Consider the following 17,587-nt stretch of genomic DNA (forward strand, 5'->3'; position numbering starts at 1 on the left):
AGCACGCAAGTTGTGTAAGGAGATAAAGCTACTAAGATAAACTAGAACTAATATAAACATGGGTAACATGTTTGTGATCTATCGCACTGAAAAATTTGAACTCTATCCCAGAGGGAGCAAATGGAGAGCAAATGATGCAGAAGAATGACAGAAAGACAAGTAACTTTAAGATAAGCCTGACAGACTGGTTATGGTAGGAAGGGGACAAAGAGGACACTACAGCAATAGTCCAAATAAGTGATGATGAGGGCTTGAACTAAGACAGCTGTAAGATGGGGAAAACGGAAGAGTAGGCATAAATTTGTCTAAGAGAGTTCTCTATGATGAAAGAATGCACTCCCAATTGGTTTCCCAGTTGATTATGCAAAAGGCAAATAAAAACATGCAAGTATGTAATTACTACTCTACTAAAACCTCATAAAATGTCAGAAGTGTGAAGCAAGTTACCTGCTTTCTTTCCATAGAAGGAGGAAATAACTTTAAACATGAAGGGCCATCATCATTAATATATCCTATTCAAATTTTTCATTATAATTTAACAAGGTGCTTAGCATAGTGGCTGGCACACAGTACGTGCCAGTAAATATGAGCTGCTGTATTAATATTACTGTTTTTAATATTATCGAAAAGGCCACAAAAGGAACTCATTTTCCCCTGGACATCTGCATATTTAACAAATAGTGATTCCTCCTCGAAATACTGGCCTGAGTTCTCAGAATTTAAATCCTTCCTACTGCCTAGGGCATAAGGAATTACATCAGATCTAATCACTGAAAGAGTCCTTAAATAGAACAGGAAGTACATCAAACTATTTAGCAGTGGTAGGGAGGCTACCAATGAGCATTTTAAATATGTCTATGCATAGAGTAGGGCCCATTATCTGAAACGACGAATTAATTATATTTTCTTACTTCCTGTTTACTCCATGTAAATGCTTCTACGAAGTACTAGACTTCAAAAAGCGAAATGTTAAATACTATGTGCAAGTGTATAAATCTTTTTTAGTCGGTTAGAGCAACAGTTCTCAAACGTGGTCTGTGGATTCTTCAAGGGGTCCTTGAGGTCAAAACTATTTTCATAATGCTGAGAGTTATTTACTTTATTCACTGTATTGACATTTGCACTGATGGCACGAAGGTAATTCTGGGTACAAATGCTGGCATCTTTGTGCGAATCAGGGCAGTAGCAACCAAACTATACTATAATCATTGTATTCTTCCCTACCACTGAACATTCACAGTTTTTTTAAAAGTTTCATGTGAAGTGATGTCTGATTATGGTAATCATTTCACAATATATATGAGTATATATGAGTATCAAATCATCATGTTAAACTTTAAATATGTACAATTTTATTTGTCAATTATACCTCATTAAATCTGGGGAAAAAGTGTTAAAATAAAAAAAGCAGTTTCAATCAGCCATGCCTTTGATGAAGGCTTTCATTCTGATGAAGACTTTAAATAATGCCTTTTATTTTGATAAAATAAAAATTACTAATTGTATTAAATCTCAACTCTTGAGCAGACAATTTTTTAATATTCTCTGCAATGAAATGGGAATTTGCATAAAGAACTGAAGATTTTAAAGCATGATGGTCATCTCTAGAGATCCTGTGTGACTGTTTTGAGTTGTTAGCTCAAAACAAAATTAGCTACTTTTTCCATAGAACACCATTTTAAAAGAACTGACAGGTAAACTATGATTATTCATTTGGGGGTATTTGGAAGACGTTTTCCTAAAAATGAGTAACATGAGCCTGTCACTTCAAGAAAAACAACTAACAGTATTTTTGCCAGTGATAAAATTCAAGCTTTCAGGCAAAAATTAGAATTTTGAAAAATCTGCATCTGCCATTGTGAGTCTGATAGCTTCCCAATACTTAAAAGACCTTCCAATGCAATCTGAGATGATATATTAACAAATGTGATCTTCTGATATTATATAAAGAAATATGTCAACATCTGGAAGATCGGCATCAACAGTGAACCAATATTTTCCGTAAGACCAATGATGCATGATGCTACAAAATCATGCATGGGTAAAAGTCCATTCAAAGTGCAAGACAGACCAATGAATTTTAATGTAACATAGTTAAGAAAAGTTCAATGATACAGCCTCAGATTCCACATTCCAATTAACCCCAGGACGGCCACTTGTCAAGTTTTGATACACTATCAAAGAAGAATATCCACAATTACCTGTAAAGGCTATTATTAAAATAATTCTCCCTCTTCCAGCTACATATGTCTGTTTAAAGCCTGATTTTCTTTATACACTTGAATCAAAACATTATTACAAGAGATTAAGTGCAAAAGCAGAAGTGAGAATCCAGATGACTTTTTTTTTTTAATTTATTTTTGGCTGCATTGGGTCTTCGTTGCTGTGTGCAGACTTTCTCTAGTTGCCGCAAGTGGGGCCTACTCTTCGTTGCGGTGCACGGGCTTCTCGTTGCGGTGGCTTCTCTTGTTGCGGAGCATGGGCTCTAGGCGTGAGGACTTCAGTAGTTGTGGCATGTGGGCTCTAGAGCGCAGGCTCAGTAGTGATGGTACACGGGCTTAGTTGCTCTGCCGCACGTGGGATCTTCCTGGACCAGGGTTCGAACCCGTGTCCCCTGCATTGGCAGGCATATTCTTAACCACTGCACCACCAGGGAAGCCCTAGATGACTTCTATTAAGCCATACTTTAAAAAGACCCCCCAAAAACATAAAGCAATGCTACTTCTATCAGTAAATTTTGTTTTTTTGGCTATTTTTCATAAAAATATATGTTATTTATGTTAACATGTAATAGATATATTACTTTAAATAAATTAAAACATATTTAAATTTTTTTCTCACCTTTAATTTCTAATATGGTAAATATCAATAGATAAAACCCACATATAAATAAAAACTCTTTGGGATTCTTAATTTTTTAAAGTAGAAAGAGGTTCTGAAAGCAAAAAGTTTGAGAACAGGAGAGAACAGCACTAGCCCAAGCCAATCTTCTATTCAGAAACAGCTAGAATTGGGAGTTGAGGTCAGGGAGGTCTCCTTTAGCCAATTTCCCATAATGCACTTCTGTCTCAAAGATTTCCACTTAGTGGGACGGTAGTGAGAAACCCTGAAGGAAGGATTCTACTAGTCTTCTTTATTCCCCTTAACCATTGTATGGCAGGATAAAAAGGAAGAATAAAATGTCATGAAAACCCCAGATGCAGCTCCAGAACTTGGGCTTTGGTAAGACAGTAAAGATACAATGGATGGTATATGTGTAAAACATGTTTCAAGGATTCAAACATTTAAAAGCAAGAATCCTTCTGTACAGAGGGACAGATATGAACTGAATTTCCTAATTTTGCAGTTTGGCCTAAGGGCAAGCCACAGTCATTAACGGTGCAGCTAACCTCCAGAGAGAAAGCCTACAGTCACTTTGGCCTGAGGAACCAGGGAGTAGAGCCCAGGGCAACCACTGCCACCTGAGAGTGAGGGGAGAAACACAGATGGGGGAGCCCTAAATTCTGCATATGAACTCTACCCAAGTCTCTGGTAGACCCCTGAACTATGCATGCACAGAGCCAACTCAAAGCAGCTTGCAACTATGGTTGGAGAAGTGAGCTGATATGTTTATTTCTAAATATGGCAAATGTTAATAGACACAACCTATATAAACAAAAGCTCTTTGAGGTCCTCAATTAAGTTTTAAGAGTATAAGGGGTTCCAAAACCAAATTGTTTAAGAACTGCCGGTCTGGGACTTTCCTGGTGGTCCGGTGGGTAAGACTCCACGCTCCCAAGGCAGGGGGCCTGGGTTCGATCCCTGGTCAGGGAACTAGATCCCACATGCATGCTGCAACTAAGAGGTCACGTGCCTCAACTAAGAGCTCGCATGCCGCAACTAAGAAGTCTGAATGCTGCAACTAAGAGCTGACATGCCGCAACTAAAGATCCTACATGCCGCAACTAAAGATCCTGCATGCCGCAACTAAACATGCTGCAACGAAGATCCTGTATGCCACAGCTAAGACCCGGTGCGGAAGGAAGGAAGGAAGGAAGGAAGGAAGGAAAGAAGGAAGAAAGGAAGGAAGGAAGGAAGGAAGGAAGGGGGGGAGAGAGAGAGAGAGAGAGAGAAAGAAAGAAAGAAAGAGAGAGAGAGAGAAAGAGAGAGAGAGAAAGAAAGGAAGGAAGGAAGGAAGGAAGGAAGAAAGAAAGAACTGCTGGTCTATAGGATAAACTATTATTTATAAGATAAAATTAAACTTATTAAGATGTGATATAAAAGCTTTAATAATCTGTCCCTAAATCGCTTTTCCATTACCACCATGCATTCTATGCACAATCACATTATATTATCTGTTCCCCAGAAAGCTTGCACTTTCATCATGTATGGATTTGAACATATTGTTCCCTACTTTAGGTGACCTATAATATATCAAATATTAATTGAATGCCAGTCACTTGTGCTAGACATTGGCAAAATTCTATTCATCATTTGAATACATCTAAATTGTTATTTCCTCTGTGAAGCCTTAAATAAGTCGTTACCAGACACCCTAACAGAGTTAGCTGCTTATTCCTCTAAATGCCAGTATCACTTTGTTGATTTTCTATTTTTTCTTCACTGATCTCTGATCTCTCTAGTTGTCTTACTCCTCTTGGTATGCCAAAGTCATAGTATATACCTTGTGCACAGTAGGTGCTCCAATATAATTGTGTAGGATCCAGTCAATTTATAGTTGGACTAGAAAAGCTCTATCCTTATCTCTGGAGACACCTGGATGTCTGGCTTTTGACAAGATAAGGTCAGTTGGATTTATGACGTGCTGTTTAGAGTCCAAAACTGCCCTGGTGGCCTCTGAATCAGTGTTTACTGATGGTTTTCACCTGACAGAACTCATTAGCGAGCCTACCTTGACTACATGACCAGAGGGACATAAAAATACCCCACTGGGGCTTCTCTGGTGGCGCAGTGGTTGAGAGTCCGCCTGCCGGTGCAGGGGACACAGGTTCGTGCCCCGGTCCGGGAAAATCCCACATGCCGCGGAGCGGCTGGGCTCGTGAGCCATGGCCACTGAGCCTGTGCGTCGGGAGCCTGTGCTCCACAGCAGGAGAGGCCACAACAATGAGAGGCCCGCGTAAGGTAGCTATCTACCTTACATTTGGTAGTGTATATATGTCCATACCTCTCTCTCGCTTTGTCACAGCTTACCCTTCCCCCTCCCCATAACCTCAAGTGCATTCTCTAGTAGGTCTGTGTCTTTATTCCTGTTTTACCCCTAGGTTCTTCATGACATTTTTTTTCTTAAATTCCATATATATGTGTTAGCATACGGTATTTGTCTTTCTCTTTCTTACTTCACTCTGTATGACAGACTCTAGGTCTATCCACCTCATTACAAATAGCTCAATTTCGTTTCTTTTTATGGCTGAGTAATATTTCATTGTATATATGTGCCACATCTTCTTTAAATATGTTTCTTAAACACGTATTGAATGACATATCTTTAACCTCTGGGTAATTTTAAACAGTGTTTTGGTAAATGAAATAAAAATCATTCATTTCTTTTAGTCAGCCTGCAGATCAATATAATGAAAACAAATAACTAAATTTAGATATGTATTTTCTAAACATGAAAAGCTTTCTGAGTTGCAGAATTTTGGGAAAATGTATAATTAGTTGTTAATGTTTAACAGTATCTCATTCTTGAACAGTGTAAGCAACTAAATATATTTTTTCCAAAAGAATACATTAAGTAAAAAATAAGTTTATGAATTTAATTCATTTAACTTAAATTCTTAAACAGTGTTAATGCTAAATTCCTAAGCGGTAAGGAAAAAACTAAAGACGGTAAAACACAAGTTTAAAAATTTTTTTAATTCCCAGATCTCTCAAATGAACTGTTCTACTTCTATCTGAATCCTTTGGGCCAAGTTCCACTGGAACAAGTCTTTTTTCCAGGGTATTCATTGCCCAAGTGTCAGCTTTTAAAGGTCTGAAAAAACCTGCTTTAAAGAAAGCCAGAGAAAATGAGATAGGCCAGCCAAGACAAGTGTGCCATGTAGCAAACAGTGGTTTCTCTGTGATCCAAATAAAACAGCAGTGCTGTTATACCCATACACACATATAACTGGAATATTTCTATCGTCTTTCCCATTAACCTTTAATCTAAATACTAATTTATTCACTTTTTTAAACTTGGTTTTGATTTTATATTAAACAATAAAGAGAATGAAACAGTGAAAAAATTCACACAAATTAGATAATAAAAGAAAAAGAATAAAACAGAGTACTAAAATCTATTGAACTTGTATGCCTGGAATCATGCTGGTGACTTTATTTACATAATCTCTTTTTTTTTTTTTAAGAAGATGTTGGGGGTAGGAGTTTATTAATTAATTTATTTATTTTTGCTGTGTTGGGCCTTCGTTTCTGTGCAAGGGCTTTCTCTAGTTGTGGCAAGCGGGGGCCACTCTTCATTGCGGTGCGCGGGCCTCTCACTATATTGCGGCCTCTCGTTGCGGAGCACAGGCTCCAGATGCGCAGGCTCCGTAGTTGTGGCTCACGGGCCTAGCTGCTCCGCGGCATGTGAGATCCTCCCAGACCAGGGCTCGAACCCGTGCCCCCTGCATTAGCAGGCAGATTCTCAACCACTGCACTACCAGGGAAGCCCTACATAATCTCTCTTAATACAAACTATCACCTTGTGAGCTGGTGTTAACATTCTTATTTTACATATCAGGAAATTGAGACACAGTATGAATAAGAAACTTGCCCAGTGTCATATTGCTCCTAAATGGAAATATCTACATTCAATCTCATACCATTTCTCTTTAACAAGCTGTGGTCCTCCTACCACATCATGCAAAAACAAAAAGCAAAAGAGAAGAAAAAGGACAAAAGAGACAAAATCATGAGCATTGGTCTACTCTAATAATTCTTTTTTTTTTTTTAACTTTAATAGCCTTACTCTTTTTTTTCAGCTGTGTTGGGTCCTCATTGCTGTGCGCGGGCTTTCTCTAGTTGTGGAGAGTGGGGGCTACTCTTCGTTGACGTGTGCGGACTTCTCATTGCGGTGGCTTCTCGTTGCGGAGCATGGGCTCTAGGTGTGCAGGCTTCAGTAGTTGCAGCGCACAGGCTCAGTAGTTGCAGCATGCAGGCCCTAGAGCATGCAGGCTTCAGTTGTTGCGGCATGTGGGCTCCAGGGCGTGCGGGCTTCAGTAGTTGTGGCGCGCAGGCTCAGTAGTTGTGGTTCGCGGGCTCTAGAGCACAGGCTCAGTAGTTGTGGCACACGGGCTTAGTTGCTCCACAGCATGTGGGATCTTCCCAGACCAGGGCTCGAACCCATGTTCCCTGCATTGGCAGGTGGATTCTCAACCAGTGCGCCACCAGGGAAGTCCCTCTAATAATTCTTAAGAGGAAAGCAAACCATATAATTCTGGCAACTATACTAGATTCATCTGAACCTCTACAGAATTTATTCATTTGTAATCCATAAGAGTAAAGAAACAATACTGTCTTAAAAACAATTCCTTCACTGGTGTAATGAATCCTTTATCTTTTGTGCTATTTATCTTTTCACATTTTTAAGTTTATATACTATCTAGCACATAACCTATTGGGGAAAAAAAATCCATCATACAGCACTGCAAAGTAATACACATAGAGTAGGTATTTAGTAAATATTTGCTGAAAACTTTGTATATTCACAATGCCTTGAAATCAGTAAGTACCTGAATAGCTAATGATATGATTATCCTTCAGGGACACTGGTCTTAAAGTTCTGGTTTGGGAGTTCAGTTTGAAAAATGGTTCTATTTTAATCGATCATGACCAAGACACACTACTGTTTATCTGAGTTCATCATTTCTCTAGTATTCTCCATTTTATCAAAATGGCCTCAGAATGACAACCAGGCAAAATAAATCTTTTTTATTCTGCAGATTACAATGGGCAGAATATGCCAAACAATTCCTCACTGGTTTAATAAACATTTACTGAGAACTTAATCCATATTAGACACTATGCTAAGTGCTGTGGATACAAGGTTAGAGTTAAAAAGTTTTTAACTTGAGGCATTATCAACATAGTGGAGAATATAGACACATATATAAATAATTACAACCCTGTGTGAAGTGCACACACATCATTCATTCAGTAAATATTATTGAAAGCCTCACGTAACAAACACTGCAACAAGCCTGGGATACAGCAATGAACAAAACTCTAGGGTCCCTGCCCTCATAGACTTTATAATTTAACATGGCCTCAAAGACTTCCCAAGTCTCCAGAAAAATGAACTCATGGTCAAATATCACAAAAACACATGAGGGAACATGCACCCATAAAGAATGAATCAGTAAAAGAACAAGCAACAGAAACAAATATGCAAAGATGAAAGATACTGAAATTAATGGATACAGAATATTAAGTATGTTTAATATGTTTAAAGAAATGAAAGCAACAAAAAGAACCAAAGAAGAAAAAAATCATCAGGCAGATTTGAAAAAGAAACAACAGAACCTTTAGAAATGAAAAAATATAATAATTAAAAACACTAAAGACGGGGCTTCCCTGATGGCGCAGTGGTTGAGAGTCCGCCTGCCGATGCAGGGGACGTGGGTTCGTGCCCCGGTCCGGGAAGATCCCACATGCCGCGGAGCGGCTGGGCCCGGGAGCCACGGCCACTGAGCCTGCGCGTCCGGAGCCTGCGCTCTGCAACGGGAGAGGCCACAGCAGTGAGAGGCCCGCGTACTGCAAAAAACAAAAACAAAAACAAAACAAAAAAAAAACTAAAGACAAAAAGTGAATTTAGGAGGGAAAAAAATAAGGCTGAATTAACCAAATAAGAGAGATGAGAGGGAGAAAGCAGGACATTCCGGACAGAAAAGACAGTGTATGCAAACACATGAAACCATGAAGCTGCATTCTGTGTTCAAGGAAATAAAAGCTGAATTATACTGCTGAAGTATAATGTGCAAGTGTTTAAAAAGGAAAGCGATTACATCAGAAAAGTCATCAAGGGCTAGATTGTGAAAGTCTTCATACACTATACTTCTCAACTCTATATTCCATGTGTGCCTATACTGATTATCTGAAGTTCTTATTTTACATATATGTAAGTATACATATTTATATGTATACATAGTAAACAACATTTCCAGTTTTGAAATATATAAATCCTTAGTTAAAAGAGAATAAATACCTACTGGGCAATTTGGCAGACAACCCAGAAGTCCTCTCTTTACAAACACCTAGATATGCTGGATAATATTTAATACGTTTATTTTTAAATGCACAGTTGAGCTCCTGAAAGACTAAAGGTAATTCCCAGAGGGGGAAAAATGAGAGTAAATTGAAAATCAATGTGGTATCTGGGTATGACTCTCCTACCAAGGGAAAAAGGTAGGGCAGTGAAATGCCTGACTCAGTACCATAGGAGGTTGAGTTTCAATGCTCACACAGGAATAGCAGATGAGGCATTCGACCATGCAAGGATGGGAATTAGATCTGAGATCATCTACATAAAGCTAAAATGCTTTAGAGACTACCTAGTCAGTAGCTAAGTTAAGTAGAAAAGTACCCACTAGCCCAGACAAACAAGAAAGCTGTTATATATTCAAAAAATACAAATAGGGCTTCCCTGGTGGCGCAGTGGTTGAGAGTCCGCCTGCCAATGCAGGGGACACGGGTTCGTGCCCTGGTCCGGGAAGATCCCACATGCCGCGGAGCGGCTGGGCCCGTGAGCCATGGCCGCTGAGCCTGCGCATCCGGAGCCTGTGCTCCGCAACGGGAGATGCCACAACAGTGAGAGGCCCGCGTACCGCAAAAAAACAAACAAATAAAACAATAAAAACAATTACCTCACTTAGAAGTATAAAAAGATGTGTGACAACCACGAAACTCAACCCCATGATCCTCGCCTTGAGTTTTCTTTTGCTTTCTCATCACCTACTCATAATCTTTATCCTTTCTTAAAACTAATTTAGCTTTAGTCCCCCAATTTCTTATTGAAAATACTTTATAGAAAGTTGAGGACAATGGCCTTCTCTGATCTATATAGCTATATTATAGATCCTTTCTCTCATCATTTATTTTGGCCATTCTTAAAATTTAAACTTCATCTATATGTCCTTCTTGATAACAAATTCTTACATTTAAAAAGCGAGGGTACCTGAGCACACAGGCCTGCTTTGTTGGATTCTTCTCCTTTCAAATTTCATCCTCGTTCTTCATCAATCCTAGTCTCCCTCCATGATCAATATTTTCCTTAGAAGATGGTTGTTTCATGAAAGCTTTCCCAATTTAATAACATCTTCATTTTTAATCACATAATTGTAACATGTTAATATATCTCCCAAGCGTTACACTGTCATTGTCATTGGTACTATACTGACTTTTTCTGAACTGAGTGTAGAAAGATTTACTCTTCTGGCTAAAACCTTCCAAATGCTTTTGATCACAAATAAAATAAAAACCAAACACCTTACCATGGACTACAAAGCCAACACAATCGACCTCTGCCTTCCTCTTCTAACTATTCTTCTTGCCCACCCATTCCAACACTAGCCTTCCTAATGCTCCTAAAAACAAACGAAGTCCATTCCAGTCTCAGGGCCATAAGCAGAACTACATGGAACATCATTACCCCAGATTATCTCTGGGTAATTCCTTCTCACTCTTTAGATATTATGCCAAATACTACAAACTCAGAGAAGCCTTCCTTAATTACCCTATCTAAAGAAGTCCTCTAACCATTCTCTATTATATTACCTTGTTTTATTTCTTCATAGCATTTATCACAATTAGAAGCCTTTATATACTCACTTATATATTTGTCATCTTCCCTCATTAGACTGCAATCTCTTGACAGTAGCAATCTTATTTATTTTCTTCACTGCTGTATCACAAACTCCTAGAACAGTACTTGTAATAGCCATGTGTTCTGGGTTTTGTAATTTCTGCTTTGACATGTGGGGTCTTGCTGACCTTGGTGGGACTGTTCTTCCCAGGGCTAGCTAGTTCGCATACTACTTGCCTGTAAGCACACCTTTCATATGCAAACCAAACAATCACAGCCCATAACCCCAGCTACCTCCTTTATCAGACTCTAGGCCACTATTCCCCTGCCCTAATCACTTCTGGGCCACGTACCAGACAACTAAAGACAGTCCCTAAGCCCCAGAGCCCACTGAAATTATTCAAACTAACCAATCCCAGGCCTGCTTACCCTACCTTGCCCACTCCTTCCCACAGAAACCACAATAAAGGCTCTCACCCACATCTCCCCTCCATGGACTGATCCTGGCGCTTCCCCATGTGGTACTGCACAGTGCGCTATGCCTCCTGCTTCTAAGGAACAGTGATAAAAAATTCTTCCTTTACGGCAATCATTTCCATGTTTGTGTATCTCATCATACCTAATTAAACAAATCCCAGGTACCTTTAAAATAAGTGCCTGGGGCTTCCCTGGTGGCGCAGGGGTTGAGAGTCTGCCTGCCGATGCAGGGGACACGGGTTCACGGGTTTGTGCCCCGGTCTGGGAAGATTCCACATGCCGCGGAACGGCTGGGCCCGTGAGCCATGGCCACTGAGCCTGCACGTCCGGAGCCTGTGCTCCGCAACAGGAGAGGCCACAACAGTGAGAGGCCCGCATACCACAAAAAAAAATAAAATAAAAAAAATAAGTGCCTGGCATAAAGTACATGCTCAACAAATATTGTTGAATGTATCACCTGGAGAATAAATTCCTTTTGTTTCCTTTCAGTTCCTAGCATGACTGAGTTTACTTATATCATTCTTCAATACACTTTAAGAATTGAATCATTTGTAAAACATGTATTCTTTGCCCAATAAGAGACAGTTATCATGCTAAGTACTAAAGATACAGGGATGAATAAAAAATAGATATGTTCTGTTCATAAGAGTTTCAAATAAGATATGAAAATGCAGGAAAGTCAAAAATAAAAGAATGAAAAGATAATCTATAACTACTACAGAAAAAAACAACTGGTATAGCTATCATAACATCAGACAAAAAACAACCTTAAAATAAAAAGTATTACAAAAATAGGGATCCAATTCACCAAGAAGATATCATAACCCTAATTACATACATATCTAATTTAATTGCATAGCTTCAAAACACTTAAAGCAAAAACTAACAGAATAATATAGGGAAAGTAATCATATCCATCAACATACCCATCTCAGTGTTTGAAATATGAAGGAACTTTCCCCATTCTCCTCTCCACACCACCCCCAGCCCCAAATCAGCAGGGTTGCAGAAGATTTTAACACCACAAGTGGCTTGAACTAATAAACATTATCACTAATAGACATAAGGACACTACAATAATCTGAGGGCCTTTCACATCTAGCCATGATAGAGTAACTGGGACTGGACTTTCCCTTGCTGTCAACAACTAGAAAAGAGGGCAAATGATATGAAAAACCTCCTTTCAGACGTTGAACAACAAGGTAGTACAGAAATGTGACCCCTGAGAAAAGGAAAGCAAATGAGGTAAGCGATATGATTACCCCAGTTTTCTAGAGGACACACTTTCCAGATCTTGGTGTAAGGAAAGGGAATCCAAACATAGCACAGCCATCTCACTAAATTGAGGAGACAGAGATTAGACTTCAGAAAGACTGAGCCATTAAGATTTATAGGACAGAATACCAAAGGAGGTAGCTTTGCAGAGAAAGAGGTCTAAAACTTTAAAGGGACCCTCTTGAGTCTGTTGTTGAATACTAAGCTGCACATGCACAGAATAGGACTCAATTAGGCAGAGAAAAGAACTACTGGGGAGAAAAGCTACTAGAGAGCTGTAAAATGAACAACTACCACAGCACACAGACAGAATACAGATCACACTGAACACCTTGGCGCATTCAACAGGGATCCCAGAAAGGTCTCATTTCAGTAAGGAAGCAAAACTAGCAAGAGAGTAAAGACAACAACTCTAAACCCACCCAAAACCATGTTTTAAAACAAGCCATGAGAGATAAGCTGACCAGAAATTTAATCACTGGCCAAAAAAGAAGTCAAACACCCTTTAAAAGAAGACAACAAAATTCAGTCACTCAACAAACATCACAATTCCAACATCCAAACAAAAACGGCTATATAAGTTTAAAAAGCAAGAAAATCAGTCAAAAGAAATAACCCAGAAATGACAGTGATGGTGAAACTGGCAAAGATTTTAAATCAGCTATTATAACTATGTTCAAGAGCATAAAGAAAAACATGAAAATAATGAAGAGAAAGATGGAATAAATTTTAAAAGACAAAATACATTTCTGCTTCCAGTAATGACAGAGTAAGATCCTACTGTCTGATTCTCCCTCATAAAAAAAGGTAAAATCTGGAATAATACAAAAAGAGATTTTATGTGAAAGCACTGGAGAGTAAAAGAGAAGCAGACAGACTCCAATGGAAAGCACATACTTGAAGAAGGGGAGTTATACAAACTGGGTTCCCATCTTCACAGCTTTCAGCCTTGGGCAAAGTACAAAACACAAGGAGCAGTGGAATGTAATACTACAGGCTTTCTAGCCTGGGGAAACAAGAAACTGAAGTCAGAAGAAACATGACCACTGAAGAGAATGGAGAAATCCTTAAAGGGAACAAGACAGAGAAGGTACCCCCAAATTCTGTCTGCTCATGTCTCTACCATTAGAGGCCCATGCATGTATATATGACAGATTGAAAGGAGTTCAGCTAAAGGCAAAAAAGGTGCTGGCCAAAAACAGAGTTTACAGTTCAAGTCAAGTCAGTCAAGATAACTGTCAACTGAAACCAAAGAAACAACACTCACCAGGAAAAAAACAAACAAAAAAACCAAAAAAGATCATTAATCATTAGAGAAATGCAAATCAAAACTACAATGAGATATCATCTCACACCAGTCAGAATGGCCATCATCAAAAAATCTAGAAACAATAAATGCTGGAGAGGGTGTGGAGAAAAGGGAACACTCTTGCACTGCTGGTGGGAATGTGAATTGGTTCAGCCACTATGGAGAACAGTATGGAGGTTCCTTAAAAAACTACGAATAGAACTACCATATGACCCAGCAATCCCACTACTGGGCATATACATCTTACTATCTAGAATAAAATCTAAAATTACTCAATATATGAAGAATCAGGAAAATGAAACACATTCTCAAGAGAAAAGAGTGTCAACTGAGACTGACCCTGAGATCACCCAGGTAGACAAGGGCTTTAAAGCAGCTATTATAACTATCCTCAATGAATTAAAACAAAATATGCTAACAATAATGAAAAGATAGGGAATTTGTGGAGAAAAATAGAAATGATAAAAAAGCACTAAATGCAAGTTCTAAAACTGAAAAAAATACAGTATCTGAAATAAATTATTCACTGAATAGACTTAACAGACAAATGGAAATGACAGAAAGAAAAAAGGTTAAGTGAACCTGAAGACAGATCAATCAAAATTATCCAACCTGCACATGCACAGAGAGATAAAAATATATTTTTTTGTAAAATGAACTGACCTTAAAAGGCCTGTTACATGACAACAAACAGTCCAACATACTTGTAACTGGAAACAAATGATAGAAGAGAGAGACTAAGGCAGAAAAGAATATTTAAAGAATGAACAAAGTTTCCCAAAATATGCTTAAAGGCAGAAATTTATAGATATAAGACTCTCAACTTGCTGAAGAGAAATGATACCAGAGGGAAATCCAGATCCTCAGACAGGAAAGAAGAGCATTAAAATGGTAAACCCCCAGTTAAATGCAAAAGTTAATTATTTTGTTTTCCTTAAATTTATTTGTAACTTATTTACTTTTAACACATAGCTGTTGTGAACATATGTAGATGTAATATAACAACTATAACATAAAGAACAGGGTAAGTAGGATATGGACCTATACAGCTGTCTTATTCTGCACGCTTCTACATTTTTCATGAAGTGGGCTGTGAAAAGTTAAGGATAGATACTGTAATCCCTCAAAAACCACTAACTAAATAATACAGTTGAAAAGCCAACAGGAATGTTAAAATGGAATTCTCAAAAATAGTCAAAAAGAATTTTAATGTAAGAAAGAACAGAGAAAACTAAAATAAAAATAATAATAAAATGGCAGACCCACACCTGGCCATATTAACCACAGTAAACCTGATAGTCTGTTGCCCTTTTGATAATATTTACATTGTTATCTGTTCAGGGTTTTGTTTGTTTTTAAAAAGATAAAAACTTGCAATATTTCTTTGTTACAAGAGCTTTGGGAATTTCCTTCTCCTTTCATACTTAAAAGTAAAATAAAACTGTAACTCTAATGGATTTCCTACTTAAAAAGTTTAAGGGTTGCTATTCATTTAATTCAACAATTAGTGCCTAGACCAACCCATATGAGAGCAGCAACTGAAGAATAATGACTCAAGGTGGGGCTCAGATAACAGCTGGCAGAGAAAGGTAAAAATGACCTTCACTGGGGTCCCACGGAGAAGCCTGCCTGTTTCTACAGTGTTTCTACACTGTTTCTGTTTGTTCAGAACTTCAAACTGTTTATACTGAAAGAATCTTCAGAGTTAGCAGAAGGTACCCAAGGCAACTGCATAACAGAATTACATGGTTTTCCTCTTGCAGTTATCTTGAGGTTCTATCGATTATTAAGATGCATAATACGTGTATTGAGTTAAAAGAGTGACTATCTGGGTTGTGCCCTGAAATTCTAGGGTTCTGGTTTTGAGAGTCTGATCAGGGTAGAATCTTAATCTGATCGAAGGAAAGAGTTTTTTTTCCTTTGCAAGAATTACAACTAACCCAATCCTAGTGAGGGGAGGTGTCCCCAGACTGCAAGCAAACTAGCAGACATTCTACGAGGTAACTGGTTTATAATCTTTAAAACTGTCAAGGTCATAATGGTCAAAAAAGATTTAGGAACTATTCCAGATAGAATGAGACTAAATAGACGTGAAATCTACAGGTAACATGTGATTCTGGAGTGGATACTCTTGCTATTAAGGGCATTATTGGGACAACTAAAACATATTAAATAGGATGATAGGATTAGATGATAGTAATATATCAATGTTCGTCTTCTGATTTTAATGGTTGTATTGTGGTTATGTAGAACAATATCCTTGTTTGAAGGAAATATACAATAAAATATGAAGGGTAACAGAGGATTACATCAGCAATTTACTTTAAATGGCTTAGAAAAAGTTACTTGTCCTGTACTTGAAACTATTCTTTACATTGGAGATTGCTTTCAAAATATTTTTTTCACTAAAGCAGATACAGCTATAGATAAAAATGTTTATATATTTATATATTTACTCTACATGCAAAGAATCAGGAAAATGTGACTTACTACAAGGGGAAAGAAATCAGACCTAGAAATGAAGAAAAGAGCAAAACTAGCAGATGAGGATTTAAAATACCTATTAAAAATATGTTTGAGGATTTAAAGAAAAACACGAATACAACAAAGAGAAATATATCAACTTTTTTTTTTTTTTTTTTTTTTTTCGGGCAAAAAAAACTGGGCCACCAGGAAAGCCCTATAAACTATTTTTGTAAATCAAATGAAACTTCTAAAGCTGAAAAATGCAGTATCTGAAATTTAAAGTTTAAAAATTCATTGTATGTATTATAAAAAAAGGATCAGTGAACTTGAACCTAAGGAAATAGAAACTACACAAATTGAAGCACATAGAGAAACAAGAAAAAAAAGAAAAGAATGATGAGATTCCCTTGTCCCCCCACTGAGGGGACAAGGACACTGGCAGCAGAAGTCCTGGGAAGCATTCCTTGGCGTGAGCCCTCCCAGAGTCGCCATTAGCCCCACCAAAGAGCCTGCAGGCTCCAGTGTTGGGTCACCTCAGGCCAAACAACCAACAGGGAGGGAACAGAGCCCCACCCATCAGCAGTCAAGCAGATTAAAGTTTTACTGAACTCTGCCCACCACAGCAACAGTCAGCTCTACCCACCACCAGTCCCTCCCATCAGGAAACTTGCACAAGCCTCTTAGATAGCCTCATCCACCAGAGGGCAGACAGCAGAAGCAAGAAGAGCTACAATCCTGCAGCCTGTGGGACAAAAACCACATTCACAGAAAGACAGACAAGATGAAAAGGCAGAGGGCTACGTACCAGATGAAGGAACAAGATAAAACCCCAGAAAAACAACTAAATGAAGTGGATACAGGCAACCTTCCAGAAAAAGAATTCAGAATAATGATAGTGAAGATGATCCAGGACCTCAGAAAAAGAATGGAGGCAAAGATCGAGAAGATGCAAGAAATGTTTAACAAAGATCTAGAAGAATTAAAGAACAAACAAACAGAGATGAACAATACAATAACTGAAATGAAAACTACACTAGAAGGAATCAATACCAGAATAACTGAGGCAGAAGAACGGATAAATGACCTGGAAGACAGAAGGGTGGAATTCACTGCTGCAGAACAGAATAAAGAAAAAAGAATGAAAAGAAATGAAGACAGCCTAAGAGACCTATGGGAAAACATTAAATGCAACAACATTCGCATTATAGGGGTCCCAGAAGGAAAAGAGAGAAAGGACCCGAGAAAACATTTGAAGAGATTATAGTCTAAAACTTCCCTAA

At 38.3% G+C, this 17,587-nt stretch overlaps 1 protein-coding gene across 1 annotated transcript in view; it reads right to left on the reverse strand.

Annotated features, from left to right (window-relative positions):
- LOC112408008 (alkaline ceramidase 3) overlaps positions 1-17,587 on the reverse strand; it is a gene marked incomplete at its 3' end in the record, with an annotated part of 109,438 nt that overhangs the window by 72,710 nt on the left and 19,141 nt on the right. The gene's annotated exons all lie outside the window — the stretch shown is intronic.

This window comes from Neophocaena asiaeorientalis, unplaced genomic scaffold (genome assembly GCF_003031525.2).
Source record: "Neophocaena asiaeorientalis asiaeorientalis breed wild unplaced genomic scaffold, Neophocaena_asiaeorientalis_V1.1 scaffold481, whole genome shotgun sequence".
NCBI lineage: Eukaryota > Metazoa > Chordata > Mammalia > Artiodactyla > Phocoenidae > Neophocaena > Neophocaena asiaeorientalis.